We start from the raw sequence: 18425 nt of genomic DNA, 5'->3' as shown, positions 1-18425 counted from the left end.
CCTATGCTTTGGTTAAACATTTGTCCTGGTGCAACAAGTGAGAAAAACAACAAAGAGAGGTGCACAAAAAATCCTACAAAGAGCTCATTTTTCTTTGCACTCAATTAAGTGATACACTTTATCAGTGGCTACCTCTCACAGACTAAACCCTTAAGCTGTTAGCCTGCCGCAGTGTTTTTACACGATTACTGCCTGAAAAGGATGAAACCAAGCCTGTTTATTGTCACCATACTATTTTCTTGTCAACACTAAGAACTAGGAACTTGTTTGTCTATGGGTGCTTGTATGAGAAGCTTCCACTATGGAGACTGCACAAATTATAACTACAACATCGCTAATACATGTAATAACAAGTAATAATAACATAATAACATAAAACATAATTTAAATTATTTATTTTTTTTAATTTTATAATTTTGAAAATAAAAAATAATAATTATTTTTTTGTTAAACAATTGTTTTTAATTTTTTTTTACATTTTTGTTACATAAAATAAGTAATAACATGATTGCTGTTTTACCACAAACAAGAAAACTCTCCACAAATTGCATAAGTACTGAACGTCTGCATGTAATGTTATCGCAGTAGCATATCAACATTTTGTACTTGTGTTTGTTTGACACATACACAGTAAATGTTATTAAGACTGTAAATGTATGAATGGTTTTACAGTTATAGCTTAAATATTTGTTACCTATAAGCGTAACCCAGTGGCGAAAGGGTGGTTACAATGCAGTCCCAGGTGGTACAACTAGGTGTCAGTATGCTGTTTGTGGTATTTTTGGAAAGTGGTGTGAGTGCAAATAGTCAGGGTTGTACCAGAGCCAAGAAAATGTGAGTGAGCGAGCTTAAAAGGTCAGGAGGTAAATATCCATAATAAATAGGCATTATGCGGCATATTAAATGTTCTGCAGTGAAATAGCATTCATGTATGGGGTTTCTACAGAATGTGTGGATTTTTGCACTCATGCTGAAACAATGCTGGTGCCAGCAACTGAAACAGTGGTTTCTACAAATAAATATTACAGATTCTTAACAGCCGTCTCTTGCCACACTGCGGGTCGAATTTAACGGCTTCACTCACATTTTTTCATTCATTCATTCATTCATTTTCTACCGCTTTTCCTCACGAGGGTCGCGGTCGTGCTGGAGCCTATCCCAGGGTACACCCTGGGCTAGTCGCCAGCCAATCACAGGGCACATATAGACAAACAACCATTCACACTCACATTCATACCTATGGACAATTTGGAGTGGCCAATTAACCTAGCATGTTTTTGGAATGTGGGAGGAAACCGGAGTACCCGGAGAAAACCCACGCATGCACGGGGAGAACATGCAAACTCCACACAGAGATGGCCGAGGGTGGGGATTGAACCCTGGTCTCCTAGCTGTGCGCTAACCATGAGACCGCCGTGCCGCCCCACATTTTTTCAAAAATATATTAATTAATGAGTCATGCTGCTTTATGGTTGAATACAACTTCCAAAAATATACATCTTTCATCAATTTTTGTCTAAATTAGGAAGGCAACCTTAAACTGTATTATGGAAAGCAGGAAGTGAACAAATGAAACAGTTACTGATTGTAAACATAAACTGTATTATGGAATGCAGGAATTGAACAAAAGTAACAGTTACTGATTGTAAAAGTACCAGATGGTAGTACTTAATAAGCTTTGCTTCTTCCTACTCCTTTTGGACATGTGGAACTGTGAACTGATTATGTGATGCACTCAATTGTAATCTGATGCATGTTCAAATGAAATAAAACCATAACCATAACCATAAATTAAACAGTTTCAAGCATAAACATGGCTGAAGGATGTAAAACACAAATATATAGTATTCAGAAGATGCATTCAAAGACCTGATGCTATGTAATATTTTACACAGGTCACTAGGTCTCCTTTTCAATCACCGACTGGCAGTATCAATTTCTTCAATTCTGGCATGTCACTATGTTGTGATTGATTTGCACATCTAATACCACCTCCACTGCCACCATTAAAGCTGCATCCACCCATCTGCTCATGTATATTTAACTGTGTTTAGGTGAGTTTGCTTCCTGTTTGGATCATTAAGGAGTACATGTGTACATCTCATTTGTGTGAGACACCATATACTGTATGTAGAGAACAAGGCAGGTCAAGTGTTACTGTCACTACTGACCCGAAGGGTGATGCGGGTCTAAAGGGGAAGTTCTATTGAGTTGACAGATTGATTACGCTCGTCTTGATGTGAAAGGTTAATCTCCACATTTGTTTGCGTCAAATGTGTGGATGTGTGTGTTTTCAGGGTTACAGCACCCATTAGAGAATCCAAGGAAGTCACTTGGGATGGCACAATAACCTGGTCTTCCAAAGCACCTTGCAAGGTTACATAGAGCATCTCTGTATCAACAATGTGTTACCTCATTATATTCTGACAATGACGTTTACAAAATGCATTTACAATGCAATCTGATACATTCCCCGGGTGGAATCTGTCTATAGTGTCCCAATTTTTTTTTTTTTTTTTGTGTCCCAATTCTAAACCGCTATACACCCCTAGTCACGCAACAAGTTTGTTCGGTGCACTGTTTGGCCTTACGATAACTGGAGTGGTTGCCAGCCATACACAGGGCACATATAGAGAAACAACCATTCACACTAACATTCATACGTATAAAATGCGTAAAAAAACTTGTTTTAAAAGAAACGACAATTACCCAGAAGTCAAACCCACAGCTCGCTCGCTCACCTGCGACTACGTTTGTGTGCATAATAAAAATGTGCTATTTAATTAACACAATTGCCCCTCTCGCAAGTAATTAATGACATCTTTCACCATTCATGGTAGAAATAATCTGAATGATTCACAATAAGACAGGAAATTATCCACATTCCGGGAAATTGCAGCAATGCAGCACAATGGAAGTGATGGGACAACAAGTGAATGTGCTCGTAATTAAAGTTAAGATAACAATTCAATTACTTATTGTGTGAAGTATGCATTATGTGAATACTGCATACAATATTCTGTTAATTAAAATGAATGGAAAAGTGAGTTCAGATGGAATGGAATTTGGAATGAAAAGTAGCATGTTTATTTATTTTTTTCATTTTATTTTTTTATACTGTAGGTGGCGACAATGCTGCTGTCTTAGAAAGAGACCAATGAGTCTATTGGCATGAATGTGCCAGTCCTGTCTCTTGTTCAACCTTAGAAATTATTTGGCTGTAATCAGTGGCGGTTCTAGCTATGGGCGACATAGACAATCGCCCATGGCGGCATTCTGTCAGGGGCGCCGCAGGGGTGAGAAAGAAATAAAAAAAGAAATCCTATTTACTGATGCTCACCACTCATCATATCCTAATCAAGTCAGCGCATATGTATGGCAGATGGACGTCCTCTACAGGCGTGATACCCGCGCCCCCATGCTGCTCCTGATCAAAAGTCCACCACGTGATGCGGATCAAAGCTTCAGCTTCAGTCCGCTCAGGGCGTCATTCAAGCCAATTATTTTAATTCACCATGTAAAATCGCGAATGCTAATTGCTTGCACATATATAAGATTTTCAAGATTTTCATTCATTTTAAATGCATTTTGTTTGTCGAATGTTACAGTAAAATGATTTTGTATAGAACGTTAGCTATAATTTACATGCTTTATTTATGAATGATGAGTTTTACAGCGCTTCAAAGTAAAGAATGTGAATTGGAACTCAACTGGAGTCTTCATTGAGAGCGTACAGTATCTGTCGACTGAGCTGGCAAATAGAGACCTGAGTGGAAGAGTGTCGAAACGTTCTCCACTGGGGGCTGCATACAGAAAATATCAAAGCATGCAGGATGGGGGAGGGCTCTGATACTTTTATGTAGGGTTTATAATTTTGTAAAAGGGCTTTAAATTTTATTTTTTTTTTGGTAGAATTTTATTTCTACACTGTGCTGCAAATAAACAGATAGTGTCCATACTTTGGACACACCTAGAGCAGAATAGAAACACTTTTTGTTCAAATAAACCAGTCAAACCAGTTGAGAACCATTAAAAGTTATAAACTAATCAACGACTTCATCAGACTTAATTTCATGGTTGGGAGTCTGTATTCACTGAGGGAGAATTAGAAACAAGTGAGCAGCGAGTTGTTGAATCCTTTTGAGCATATTTGGACATGTAATTTAATGTAACTTGACCACAGTACTATAAGTATCTTTAAGAAAGACAGAAGTAGTTACAATTAATTTGATAAACAAACTGTGTATCTATATATTTTGTTACTCTTATCCCGAAGATGCCTCCAATGAGGATAAGCGGTATAGAAAATGGATGGATCCTGATGACGCTGTGTGATTCATTGAAGAACAAAAGAATAAATACATTTCTTATTATGCAGCTCCTTTCTGTTAGAGCTTGCTCAATCTGCATGTATTAAGCAAATACTATCTCAGCATATAGATCACGAATCCAAACATAGACGACTATTGTTGCGTTCACACTTCACAACACAATCTCATTTATCTGCCCTAGTGGCCATAATATAATTGGGAATTAATGCAAACACTTCTAAAGCACTATTAGCATTAAAAGCATGGCTACTAATTATACAGTAGGTTTGTGCAGTCTCTTATCCACCATATTGAATGGAAAGAAAACACAGAATGAGCCAGCTTAACTGATTCTATGACTGAGTGTACCTGCAGAAGAGGAAACACAAATCATAATGCACTGCAATGTCGTTCTTTGCACATCCGGAATGAACCACTTGTGTCTGCTGTTTCTGTGGGGAAAAACAATTGTAAACGAAAAAGTGTAAAAACGTCATGCTGGATGCAGGTTGCTAAGGTATCACCGTGCTCTTGTGTACCAAAGGATGGCACTCAAAACACACTTATTCACGCTCCCATTGCTATGTTAACCCTCTTTAAGAGAACGCAGAAATAGAAGGACAAATGAAGTAAAAACGACAGAGATGTATATAAAAGGGATACAAAGAAGAGAAAGACGGCAAGGTTAAGTAGTTGGCTACAAAACCTGCATGTTGTGGCATAACAGCCTGATTTAGCAGGTAGTATAATTGATTTAGAACAGCAGAGTGAGCAGAAGCTGTGCCCATTGCTCCAGCAGGAACTAATCTACTGCCAGTGGGATCATTTTACAACGTTGCTACCCTGTGGACTTCTTCATACAAATGTGAAGTGACTCCTCATCTACAATATAGCCAACGCAGTGGAGTGAAGAAGGACAATCCTACTGGGCTTCTGCTGTCAAACTTTGTATTTTTGACAACACTAAGTGATTCGGGGGATGGCTTGCAGGCTAAGTTGCTTCTTCTTTTCTAATCTAACGAAACAAAGTATTTGGGTGTGTACTGTATCTGGTATCCTAGTATGTATATATATAGCTAAAATAAAAAACAGCTAAAATAATGCATAAGGCTAAAAACAACCATTCATTCATTCATTTTCTACCGCTTTTCCTCACAACCAATTACCTAAAAATTTCATCCAATACTTCTCTACAAGAGAGGAGAAATATGATCTCAGGGAAGAACTACATTTGAAACACTTATATGCTAGGACTACGTTAAAAAGCCATAGCATTTCAGTATGTGGAATCAAACTATGGAATGGATTGAGTAAGGAACTCAAACAATGCACAACGATGAGCCAATTCAAGAAACAATACAAGCAGTTGATGTTTGCTAAATACAAGGATGAAGAGTCTTGAACCAGTCATGATGTGCTATACGTATATATCACTATATTGACACTTACTATGGTACCCATTATGTCATTGGATGGTCATATCACCTCGTATTTCGGTACGAGGTACATTATTTAAAAAAAAAACAAAAAAAAAATTAAACTGTATTATGGAAAGCAGGAAGTGAACAAATGTAACAGTTACTGATTGTAAAAGTACCAGATGCAGGGGTAGGATTTAATAAGCTTTGCTTCTTCCTACTCCTTTTGGACATGTGGAACTGTGAACTGATTATGTGATGCATTCAATTGTAATCTGATGCATGTTCAAATGAAATAAAACCATTACCATTACCATTACCATAGTATTTTCCAGACTATAAGTCACACTTTATGTCATGGTTTGGCTGGTCCTAAGACTTTTTTTTTACAGTAACCTTGTCTGCCAGTACCCGCTACTTCTATCACTGCTGTACTACTGAAAATTTACAACTCCAAATACATGTGTACAAAATAGCAAAATAACAATAGAAAGTGAGACATTGGTAAGCACCAGACATCGGTGAGCTTGTCTCCGCGTGCTTTAAAAAAAATGGACACTTACAAATTCTTACTTACAGCTTGCACTTCAACACGACTGTAAGATTTTAGTTGTAAAAATGGCCTCTTACTAGCCCGGGATAGCCATAGCCTCTGAATCGCACACCAGATCATCGGCTTGAGAACTCTTCAAGCTTATTTCACCAGACAGTCCAGCAGTATTTCCCCCAAGCGTCCTCCCCAACAATTCACCCAGCCCCCTACAAGCGAACGGACAACCATAATTTCCCAATGAGAAGGTGAGGCAATTTATCTAAAAAGTACCATATTTACCATATTTACACTTTCAACACCCTTCCTTTAGGTTATAAAAGCCTTTCAATATTACCACACTTAAGTTCCAATTTCTGTATTACATTTAACTAACTTTACCCAGAAACTACCCAGTTAACCCCCCTCTCCTCCAGGTGACACTTGGGAGAGTCCAATCAAGGTGATAATATGCCTCTGACCTGCACTCACATGGGCAAGCCTCCATGCTTGTGCCGCGACCAATCACCTCAAAGAAAGGAGAAACTGATGAGAAATTAGGAACAAAACCAATGACTTCTAAATGAAAAACTAACTAACTAAAGTGGCAATTAAACAACTTAAATGGCAAACAAATATAATTAAAGTACTAACCAGAATGTCTGTGTAAATAACACACAAATAGAAAACATGAGTGTGTAGGTGAGGCATACATCTGATCAGTGAGGGAGGATTGGCAGCTCCCTCACAACAACCAAGTAAAAAGCCATCGGACTTCAGCAACAGTTTTCCGGATAGTCCAGCTACGTCCGTGTGCAACAAACAGAACAAAAACAGTCCCATATTTTTTTCTCGCAACTCCAACCACTTCTGCCTGACACCAGACGCTTTGGCCTTACTTGTATCACTGATTAGGAACGTAACTCATATGTAACTCAAGACTAGACTACCACCAACTTAAATTTGAATATGCAACTTGTGATTGAGGGCGGCACGGTGGTCTAGTGGTTAGCGCACAGACCTCACTGCTAGGACCAGGGTTCAATTCCACCCACGGCCATCTCTGTGTGGAGTTTGCATGTTCTCCCCGTGCATGCGTGACTTTTCTCCGGGTACTCCGGTTTCCTCCCACATTCCAAAAACATGCTAGGTTAATTGGCAACTCCAAATTGTCCATAGGTATGAATGTGAGTGTGAATGGTTGTTTGTCTATATGTGCCCTGTGATTGGCTGGCGACCAGTCCAGAGTGTACCCCGCCTCTCGCCCGAAGACAGCTGGGATAGGCTCCAGCACCCCCCGCGACTCTCGTGAGGATAAGCGGTAGAAAATGAATGAATGAATGAACTTGTGATTGAGTCAGAAACAAACATGCCGTTCTCAAAAACTCCATTTTGTATGTAATATTTTAGACAAAAACCAAACTTTCTTGTAGCAGTTTTTGTTTGTTCGGAGGCAGGAGCAGAGGCCATTTAGTTGAGTCTTTTACAAAAACAAGTGTCGCATGGTAAGAAAGAACTGGCATTTGTTAGCTGAGGATTATAATGACACTTTAATGGCTGTGATAATGATGATCTAATTTGAGGAAGCAATCATTTGTGACTGTAGAGACAAGGTCTCTTTCTTCCTCATCTCATCTTCTCCTGGAGATGATCCTTATCACGATTGCATCCCTGCTGTTTGCTTATCTTCTGAAATCCCCGTCTTAATTTTTTTCCTTATCAAGGTTTCTCCTTGACATTTACAGACAATCATTTCCCCTTATATTATATCTGCTACTTATGAACTGTTTTGATTGCTTTCTTCAATTCAATCAACATTTGTCTCCATAACTTTATTTGTCATAAGCAAATAAAGTCCAATTTCATTGTACCGTTGTGTGGTTTAAAGGCGAGAAACACTCGGCAGGTAGAAGTCAAAGACATTCTCTTTAAAACCCAGTTCTAAACAAATGTGGCCTCTGATGAACGCTGTTGTTATGTAACTGTTCCATCATAAGAAGGCGGATACGAAAGTTGTTTTTTCTTACTTTCAGTGTGTGCTCGTGTGGGTGTCTAGGCGTGTACTCAAGAGGCTGTTTGTAGCTGTCAAAATAATGAGTCTGCTGTTCTGTTTTTCGCTGTTCTTATAATGAACTGAGTCAATAACTATGACAAATTCAAAGTCCATTTGAGTCTCACACAACAATGTGGACATGTCATACTTCAGGCTTCAAGCCAATTGATTGTGCTGCTACTAGAACTCATGTTAAGGGTTTTAGGTCATTTCTTTCACCATTGACAAACGAGGGAGCTGTCATGTTTTTTTTTTCTCCCCCTCCTCCTTAGGCAAGACTGTGCACTGGACCTTTTGTGCACTGGATTTTAAAGACACGTTAATGACTTTCAAGAGTCAAAACAAGAAGCATTTATTCTTGAGGATCCAGCAACCCTGAAAGGCTGGTTCAGTAATCCCTCATTTATCACTGTTAATTGGTTCCAGACCCCGTTTTCCTAATTTATAAATATAAGATTTTCATAATAAATGTTTTTTTTTAACATTATTACACCCCTATAGTCACCTATTAGAGATCAACATGACCTAATATTTACTCACATGTTAGCATTGACAGAGTTCCTTGTTATTTTTATTATAGTAACCTTATATATCGCAATAAACCATATTTGGTCTAATATAATCTAATAAATTGAATGAAATATATACTGTATATCATTCATTCATTCATTCATTTTCTACCGCTTTTTCCTCACAAGGGTCGCGAGGGGTGCTGGAGCCTATCCCAGCTGTCTTCGGGCGTAAGGCGGGGTACACCCTGGACTGGTCGCCAGCCAATCACAGGGCACACATAGACAAACAACCATTCACACTCACATTCATACCTATGGACAATTTGGAGTAGCCAATTAACCTAGCATGTTTTTGGAATGTGGGAGGAAACCGGAGTACCCGGAGAAAACCCACGCATGCACGGGGAGAACATGCAAACTCCACACAGAGATGCCCGAGGGTGGAATTGAACCCTGGTCTCCTAGCTGTGAGGTCTGTGCGCTAGCCCCTAGACCACCGTGCCGCCCTTACTGTATATCAGTGTTTCTCAATTATTTTCCGTCACCCCCCCTTCCCCCCCATGGTACAGATATATATATATCTTCATGTATGAATTTGTGTTCAGTTTGTCCTTTAGGACTTGCCGTAGTCGGGACGTGCATGATCTTTCAGATCTGTTTGTCGCTGAGCTGTAGAAAATGTTTTATGCTTATTATTTATAATTTTTTAAAGTGGGATCTGCATTCAAATTTGTAATTAGTTGTCATATTTGGAGGTATAAATGGATAATGCCAGATTGTTACTGCGTATATGAGATTTACAATATAAATTAGGGCTGCACGGTGGTCGAGTGGTTAGCGCGCAGACCTCACAACTAGGAGACCAGGGTTCAATTCCACCCTCGGCCATCTCTGTGTGGAGTTTGCATGTTCTCCCCGTGCATGCGTGGGTTTTCTCCGGGTACTCCGGTTTCCTCCCACATTCCAAAAACATGCTAGGTTAATTGGCGACTCCAAATTGTCCATAGGTATGAATGTGAGTGTGAATGGTTGTGTGTCTATATGTGCCCTGTGATTGGCTGGCCACCAGTCCAGGGTGTACCCCGCCTCTCGCGTGAAAACAGCTGGGATAGGCTCCAGCACCCCTGATGACCCTCGTGAGGAAAAGCGGTAGAAAATGAATGAATGAATGAACAATGTAAATTAGCATTGAGCTAGTGCATTTGTTTCAATGTAAAATCAAAGAAAGAAGAAGCTGGCCTATTCGAGTTAGCATTGACGGAGTTCTTAGTTTTTTTTTTTTGTTTTTTTTTTCTGGACAGCGTAGAGTAAATCAACTGCCTGCTTTTCTCCTTTTGGTTTCATTTGAGGTAAGAGGGCATACTTTACGCCTTTACAATGGAACAAGTTAGTCCTATATTTCAGAATAAATGATTCATAATATATCTGACACCACAGGGCGGTGTCAGGATCATCTGTAAGAGCCAACAGGTAACTGGCCTTTTGCTGGCTGCTGGAGAATCGTGCTCATATTCAGCTAGATTATCTTTATGTATATTGCCTGAGCCACACAAATTAGTTTTTTTCTCTGATAATCACATAACGCAAGAACAATAGCTATCCTGCAACTTTTCAGCTTTTTCGAATAGATCAGTGGTGATGCTGAAGTGCTCTGGTCTCAGTGTTGTTGCAGATCGTGTGGTCAAAAGACACAAACCGAGCAACATATCCAAGAGACTCAATCCTTTATTTTCTGCCAAATGAGTGTGGAGGACTGTGATCCAAACAGACCGCATGTGTGTGCGTTTACTTGAACACAACTGAATCGGCGCTGCTTGTTGGATTTTTCTTGCACCATTAAAAGTGATGTCGGTGTTTCTGGGGGACTGACATGAAAGGGGTGTGTGTGTGTGTGGATGTGAGAAGAGCACAGAATTTGTTGATTCAGCTAAATTTTTGATCTGAGGGGCTCTCTTGCCAAACTCAATCATTAATGAGACAAATGCAAGTGCACACCCCCCCACCTCTTATCTACACCCCTTCTAGTCCATGCAAAATCAACAAAATTAAACTTAATTCTTGAATTATTCCTTAATAGATCTAATTATGTTATGATCGGTGATGTGCATTTCGGTTTGTGGTTAGTGAGGCGCCGACTCCTTTGAGTTATTTCTTAAATGTGATAGTGTTTCTCATCTTCTTTATAAAAGGGCAGCTTTTGAAGGCTCCATGGTAATGGTAATGGTTTTATTTCATTTGATATGCATCGGATTACAATTGAATGCATCACATAATCAGTTCACAGTTCCACATGTCCAAAAGGAGTAGGAAGAAGCAAAGCTTATTAAATCCTACCCCTCAATCTGGTACTTTTACAATCAGTAACTGTAACATTTGATCACTTCCTGCTTTCCCAATATAGTTTTTATTTATTTATTTATTTTTTGTCACATACCGAAGTACGAGGTGATATGACTATACAATGACATAATGGGTACCATAATAACTGTCAATATAGTGATATATATAGCACATCATGACCATTGTGGGTTATTTTGCTGCTGCGGCCAATAAGAAAAGCAGACACCTGTGGCGTAACTGTGTTAGTGAGCAAAGAATTACAGAGTCAACTGCTGATGACATTGACAGCTCTGGTTTCCAGTTTAAACGTTACATTTGTACTTTCTCAGCCTGGAATTTCAGCCTTCTATCTCTCCTCACTTCATCATTCACTCACTTCTATTCCTTGCAATCTGACCAGCGTCTCTCCTTTTCTCATTTTCCTTCTACCGCCCTCTCCGCTTCTCTCTCTCATAACCACTCATACTGGGCGGTGCTCCAGGCAGATCGTATGTGGTTGAGGAGTTTAATTCACCCTGACAGGGCATTCATCATTAGTCACACGGAGCTAAGAGTGTTGTACCACACTCGGGGATTTTGTTTCTCCTCAAGAAGCTTGATTATTATCAGTGTAGGCATGCAGTAACGAGGGGAAAGACCCAAAGGAAGCCAAGTTTGATGATGGTAAATAAACTATGGCTCATGCAAAGCGTGGGAATTAACAAAAAAATCCTTAAACTTGACAAAGGCAAATAGTTTGGTGAGTCATGTTATGACCTATGAGTTCAGTTGCAAAATGTCAGTGCACGAGTCAGGGCATCATGCTGAATGAGTGGTTTGCACTGTTGCCTCACAGCAAAAAGGTTATGGGTTGATTTACAGTGTATTTACAGTAGGTGTGCATGAGATCATTTTTCTACCTGTATTTGTTAAACGGGAACTGCAGTTTTTGGGCAGTTTTGCCCATCATTCACAATCCTTCTGAAACATGAACACATATTTCATTCCCTTTTCTGTGCATAACACAAGAAAATGTGTTAATTTGAGCTAACTTACAATGCTTGTGTGAGAGGTGAAATAATGCACAACGATGAGCCAATTCAAGAAACAATACAAGCAGTTGATGTTTGCTAAATACAAGGATGAAGAGTCTTGAACCAGTCATGATGTGCTATATATATCACTATATTGACACTTACTATGGTACCCATTATGTCATTGGATGCTCATATCACCTCGTACTTTGGTACAAGGTACATTATTAAAAAAAAACAAAAAAAAAAACCTTAAACTGTATTATGGAAAGCAGGAAGTGAACAAATGTAACAGTTACTGATTGTAAAAGTACAAGATGGAGGGGTAGGATTTAATAAACTTTGCTTCTTCCTACTCCTTTTGGACACGTGGAACTGTGAACTGATTATGTGATGCATTCAATTGTAATCCGATGCATGTTCAAATAAAATAAAACCATTACCATTACCAAAAGTCTTTTGAGACAACCAATTGAATAAGAATACAATTGTTATGTAGTGCAGGTAAAAAGTACTAATTTTAATGACTGCAAATAAGCAGAAAACACGCCAACTCGCCAAACAAGGCAAACAAATGACAAAGAAGCAACAAACCGAGGGAGCAAACACCTGAACTAAATAGGAGGGAGTGAAATTAGAAACAGGTGTGAAAGATGGGAAACTGAAACCAGGCAAGACAGGAAGTGCAAAAATAAGAGCTTTCATTGAGAAACGAAAGTACAAAGGGAACAACATAAATGTCCACTTGGCACAAGAAGGCCAGTAAAAGTAAAACCACAGCACCAAAAAAGGAACCAAAAAGAAGGCTACAACATAGTAAAAGGCTTGCAACGTACTAAACCTACAAGAGTCCAACAAAGTGGATGAAAAAAGCGTCGAGGCTCAATGTTGAACAGCAATCTGGCAACTGCAGGGAGAAGTCACTGAGCCTAAGGCTATGTCCACACAAACACGGATATTTCCCCCAGTTCTCTATCCGATGAGTGGAGTTTTTAAAAAAAAAACATGAAAGCTCTCATGTGCATTTTTGGACATTCGGAAGCCTGCCTCAGTTCATCAGTACACTTAAATAAGAGATGTACAAAAACAACACTCATTTACAGAGGCCAGGGAAGATTGTGAATGTTTTTTTAATTGCCTGTGTGTGTTGTAAGACGCAACACATCAGTCAATAAATTCAGTTTTTAAATATGGTTTAAAACAATGAGATAACGTTTCACATTTCTTACCATTCAAATAAAACTCCATCCACACAAATTTAGATTTTTTTTCCGAAAACATACATTTGCATGTGGTTGAGTGGACAAATATGTATTTTTAAACCCTCCGTATTCATGTGTACATTACCAAATATCTCTGACAATTAGCAAATGACGTCTTGTGGCTCCACCTATAACCGGAAATGGGAAAGTCTGCGACAAGACAGGGGAACAGTTGACGGCAGCAAACAACAAAATAAAAGACATGATGCAGCGTGGAGAGATGAAAACTAGGTCCCACAAAGCTCCACCTCCGCTTACTGCTCGTTATTGTTGGCTCTGCTGTCAGGCCGCTTTGTCTTCTTCATTTTCCCTGTCTACGGATTATACACTATGGCATGCAAGCATCTCCATGCCTAATTAATTTGAAAGGCATATTCTCCTGCCAACTTCATATTTGTGTTGGTTTCCATTGAAAAATGCACAAAAAAACATAAATAATCAACTATAAAGACAGCAGAACTATATGGAGTAATGGTAATGGTAATGGTTTTATTTCATTTGAACATGCATCAGATTACAATTGAATGCATCACATAATCAGTTCACAGTTCCACATGTCCAAAAGGAGTAGGAAGAAGCAAAGCTTATTAAATCCTACCCCTCCATCTGGTACTTTTACAATCAGTAACTGTTACATTTGTTCACTTCCTGCTTTCCTTTAATTTAAAATGATGTTTTATTTTTTTAAATTAAATTATTAAATTATTAAAATTATTAAATTTAATTATATTTTATTATATTATCTATTTATGAATTTTATTAATTAATTAATTTATTCATTTTTAATTTATGTTTTTATTTTTTGTCTCGTACCAAAGTACGAGGTCATATGACCATCCAGTGACATAATGGGTACCATAGTAAGTGTCAATATAGTGATATATATAGCACATCATGACTGGTTCAAGACTCTCCATCCTTGTATTTAGCAAACATCAACTGCTTGTATTGTTTCTTGAATTGGCTCATCGTTGTGCATTGTTTGAGTTCCTTACTCAATCCATTCCATAGTTTGATTCCACATACTGAAATGCTATGGCTTTTTAACGTAGTCCTAGCATATAAGTGTTTCAAATGCATTGCATGCATGGAGTGCATTTGAAATGTGTCATCCCATTCCTTCTTTCTTCCTTACATCCTTTTCTCTTTCAATGTCTGACAAAATAGAGGAAGGCTGGACATAGACAACAGAATAAAACAAGGGCCGTGGAAAAAATGAAATAAACTGGTTGAGAGATGGCCCGTTATCCAATAATGAGGTTGTGCTAATTTAGCAGTTCACATGTCTGTCTCTCAGGCACTGTTCATAATTTGACATAATGATTGGCTATGATAAATGGCCTCCATGCTCTGATCCCACCACAGGTAATGAGATTAACTTGAGATACATAGAGATGTGGCACAGCTACAGTACATACAAAACACCTAGAGTAGAAATTTGTTTTTTTAATCATTATGTTAATCATATGGAACGTTATCTCATATCAAATGTCCTCAAGTCATCCCAAGTAGGCATGGACATGCATGCCATTCTTCATGTCATTAATTAAACGATAAGCGGCCATGCTAAAATACTTAACTGGGTGAGACTGATTGCCCTGAGACTGCAAAGTATCTGATTATTGCTGGAAAAGCTTTCCCCCCCAACTATGTCTAGACAGTTTTTTGAAAATTTAAATATGACTAGTGAAAGTGACACCTTAATGAGGGACTCTGCAACAGCACAGAACACAATGGCAAAAGGAATGTAGTTAGCTATTATTTAACACAGTCATTTTATAACTGTATTTTGAATATTTTATTCAAACATGACAAAAATATATTTGAAACAGTTTTATGCAGTATAATCAGTGACAGTCAAACTGTGTCAATTGCTTTGTAATGACAAAAATAAGAAAAGGAATCATGATAACATGAAGAAAAATCCTAGAATTTTCCCACTGAACTGTACGGTATCATGAATATAGTTTGAATATATATTTTCTTCAGTAAAAATTGCTGACTTTACACACTTCCTGATATTACAGGGCACAAACTGAGCATCTCTTCTCTTCTAAACTCAGTGAGTGCACTGATTTGGATTATTTTCCGACCAGTTTGTAAGCACAATATGTTGCAGAAACATTTATTATTATAACATATGACTTTCTACTGCCTGTGTAATGTCTTTAATGTAAGCATGACATACTTATCTAATCGGACAATAAAATACACTAGTGTCTTGTTAAACGCGGTTAATTGGTTCCAGACCCGACCACCATAAGTGAATTTCCACGAAAGAGAATTTGTTAATACATTTTTCATGTTTTATTTATTTATTTTTATTATTACATATTACATTATTATTATATTTTTATTATTTATTTATTATGTTTTATTTATTTTATTTGTATTTTTTATTTAAATAAATGTTTTATTAGTCAGAAAATAAAAAAACTGTTTATGACTTTCGAAACTCTATTTTTACCATCATTAAAGCCTAAAAAATATAAAACCTATAAAATAACACACTTTCGACCACCTTTGGACTCCGAATAACACATCGCTGAACCGCAACTCAGTTGATCACTGCAGTGACATAAGAGACGGCTCTCTTTGTTTTTGTTTTGTTTTTTCATTTAATTCTTGTACAATATTAAATCTTTTGCAACTGGATTTGATGTCCTTCATTTTATATTCTGTGTACATTATGATTTATTTAGGTTCAATTTACTTACTGATACTTACTAAAGTTAAGACCACGTGCGTTGAAAAACACCCAGTCTACCTGTATGCTAATTTGATGTAATTCCAATAGACTTGGCAGTTGATGGTACATAACCCAAAGAAAAGTAGCATAGACAAGATAGAAACAAAACAGAGAAGAAACAAAGTGTGTAAATGAACTAAGCGGACAGGCAGGTTGGAATGTAATCAAACCAAAAACACTTTACTGATTGCCTTTTTCCAAAAAAACAAGAGTATGAGAATTGTTTCCAGCCTGAAGGGAAGACTGCAGTAACAATAAAAATGGTTTCGAATGTTTCCGGGGTGAAATAAAAGAAGCTAAAACAGAAATGACTGATGATTTGTTCACAAGCCTCGGTAGGGATACTACAAGTGGTTGATCCCATGGCATCAATCCCGTTCCCTACTTCTGTTTCTCCCCCCCCCCCCCCCCCAAAAAAAAAATCTGTTCATCCTTCAAAAATCTTATTCCCATCAACATTTTTTCTGTCAAGTACTGTAAGGAGAAAGCCTCTACACGATATATCTGCTTCCAAGTTGGGTTGGCAACAACACCTGGGAAGAGATTACTCTTTTCAGTTGCCCTGCAGAACTTTCTAAATAATCACAAATCTGGACAAAGTTTCAGGATAAAAAAAAAAAAAAGTAGGACAACGTATCATAAATCAAGTGTTCAAAATTCAGACATGTTATGAATGAGCGTACTGGGAGTTGGAGAGTCAACACTGATGCAAGGAGGAGGAGATTGATGGCCTCTTCAGTACACGGTTCTCTGCCAAGCACAACCACCAACTGCATCAGAAATGACAATGAACGCCAGCAACAAGGACATCATCTTCTACATAACGTACGCCACCAGATAATTAAAACAAAAGTAAACCATAGCTAATTGACTTGTAATTGTAGTCAATGACTTGAATTGTCCATGCACTCCGTCTAATTGGCTTCAATGGCTGAAATAATGACAAACGATTACTTTTGGTTGCTGTTTATAATGTATTCCTAATGTATTCCTATTATTGGATTGTATGGGAGATATACCTCTTATGATTTTACTTAAGACTTAGTCATAATTTCAAACCCACAGTATGCAGGATGCATTTCTTTATGTCCAATTTTTTAAAACTGGAAAGGCTACGGCGGACATTGATTGATTTCAGGTGTCTGCCTTTTACCAAAAAAAAAAAAAACACTTTTAGTGGGATGCTATTTTTTTTACATTTTGACAAGGTTTTGCCACTAGTGCTATCATCCTTACTTAATGTGGTTTAAAAACGTTTTTGGATTTATTATATTTTGCACACTTAAATGTTTCAGATATGCGGCACGGTGATTGAGTGGTTAGCGCGCAGACCTCACAGCCAGGAGACCCGGGTTCAATTCCACCCATCTCGGTGTGGAGTTTGCATGTTCTCCCCGTGCATGCGTGGCTTTTCTCCGGGTACTCCGGTTTCCTCCCACATTCCAAAAACATGCTAGGTTAATTGGCGACTCCAAATTGTTCATAAGTATGAATGTGAGTGTGAATGGTTGTTTGTCTATATGTGCCCTGTGATTGGCTGGCCACCAGTACAGGGTGTACCCCGCCTCTCGCCCGAAGACGGCTGGGATAGGCTCCAGCACCCAGGAAAAGCAGTAAAAAATGAATGAATGAATGTTTCAGATCATTCAAATATTAGTTATGACAATACAAATTAACAAGGAATGCGGTTTTTAAATGAAACCTTCAATTATTAAGGGATAAAAGTGATTGAAACCTGTCATTCTGGAACAAATTATGAAGCCATTTTTAAACTCCAGTGAACTCCAGAGAGCCATCATCCACAAATGGCAAAAACAGTGATGAACATTGCCAAGAGTAGCCGGCCAACCCATTTTTAGTGGGATGCTATTTTTTTTTACATTTTGACAAGGTTTTGCCACTAGTGGTATAACCCTTACTTAATGTGCTTTAAAAATGTTTCCCCCCTTCCAGGTTTATTATATTTTGCACACTTAAATGTTTCAGATCATTCAAATATTAGTTATGACAATACAACTTCACAAGGAATGCGGTTTTTAAATGAAACCTTCTATTATTAAGGGATAAAAGTGATTGAGAAAAATTATAAAGCCATTTCTAAACTCCAGTGAACTCCAGAGAGCCATCATCCACAAATGGCAAAAACAGTGGTGAACATTGCCAAGAGTAGCCGGCCAATCAAAAGTACCCCAAAAGTGCAGTGACGACTCATCCAAGAGGTCACAAAAGACCCCACAAT

Source organism: Doryrhamphus excisus, chromosome 8 (assembly GCF_030265055.1).
Source record: "Doryrhamphus excisus isolate RoL2022-K1 chromosome 8, RoL_Dexc_1.0, whole genome shotgun sequence".
In the NCBI taxonomy this organism is placed as follows: domain Eukaryota; kingdom Metazoa; phylum Chordata; class Actinopteri; order Syngnathiformes; family Syngnathidae; genus Doryrhamphus; species Doryrhamphus excisus.
This window is presented reverse-complemented; position numbering follows the sequence as displayed.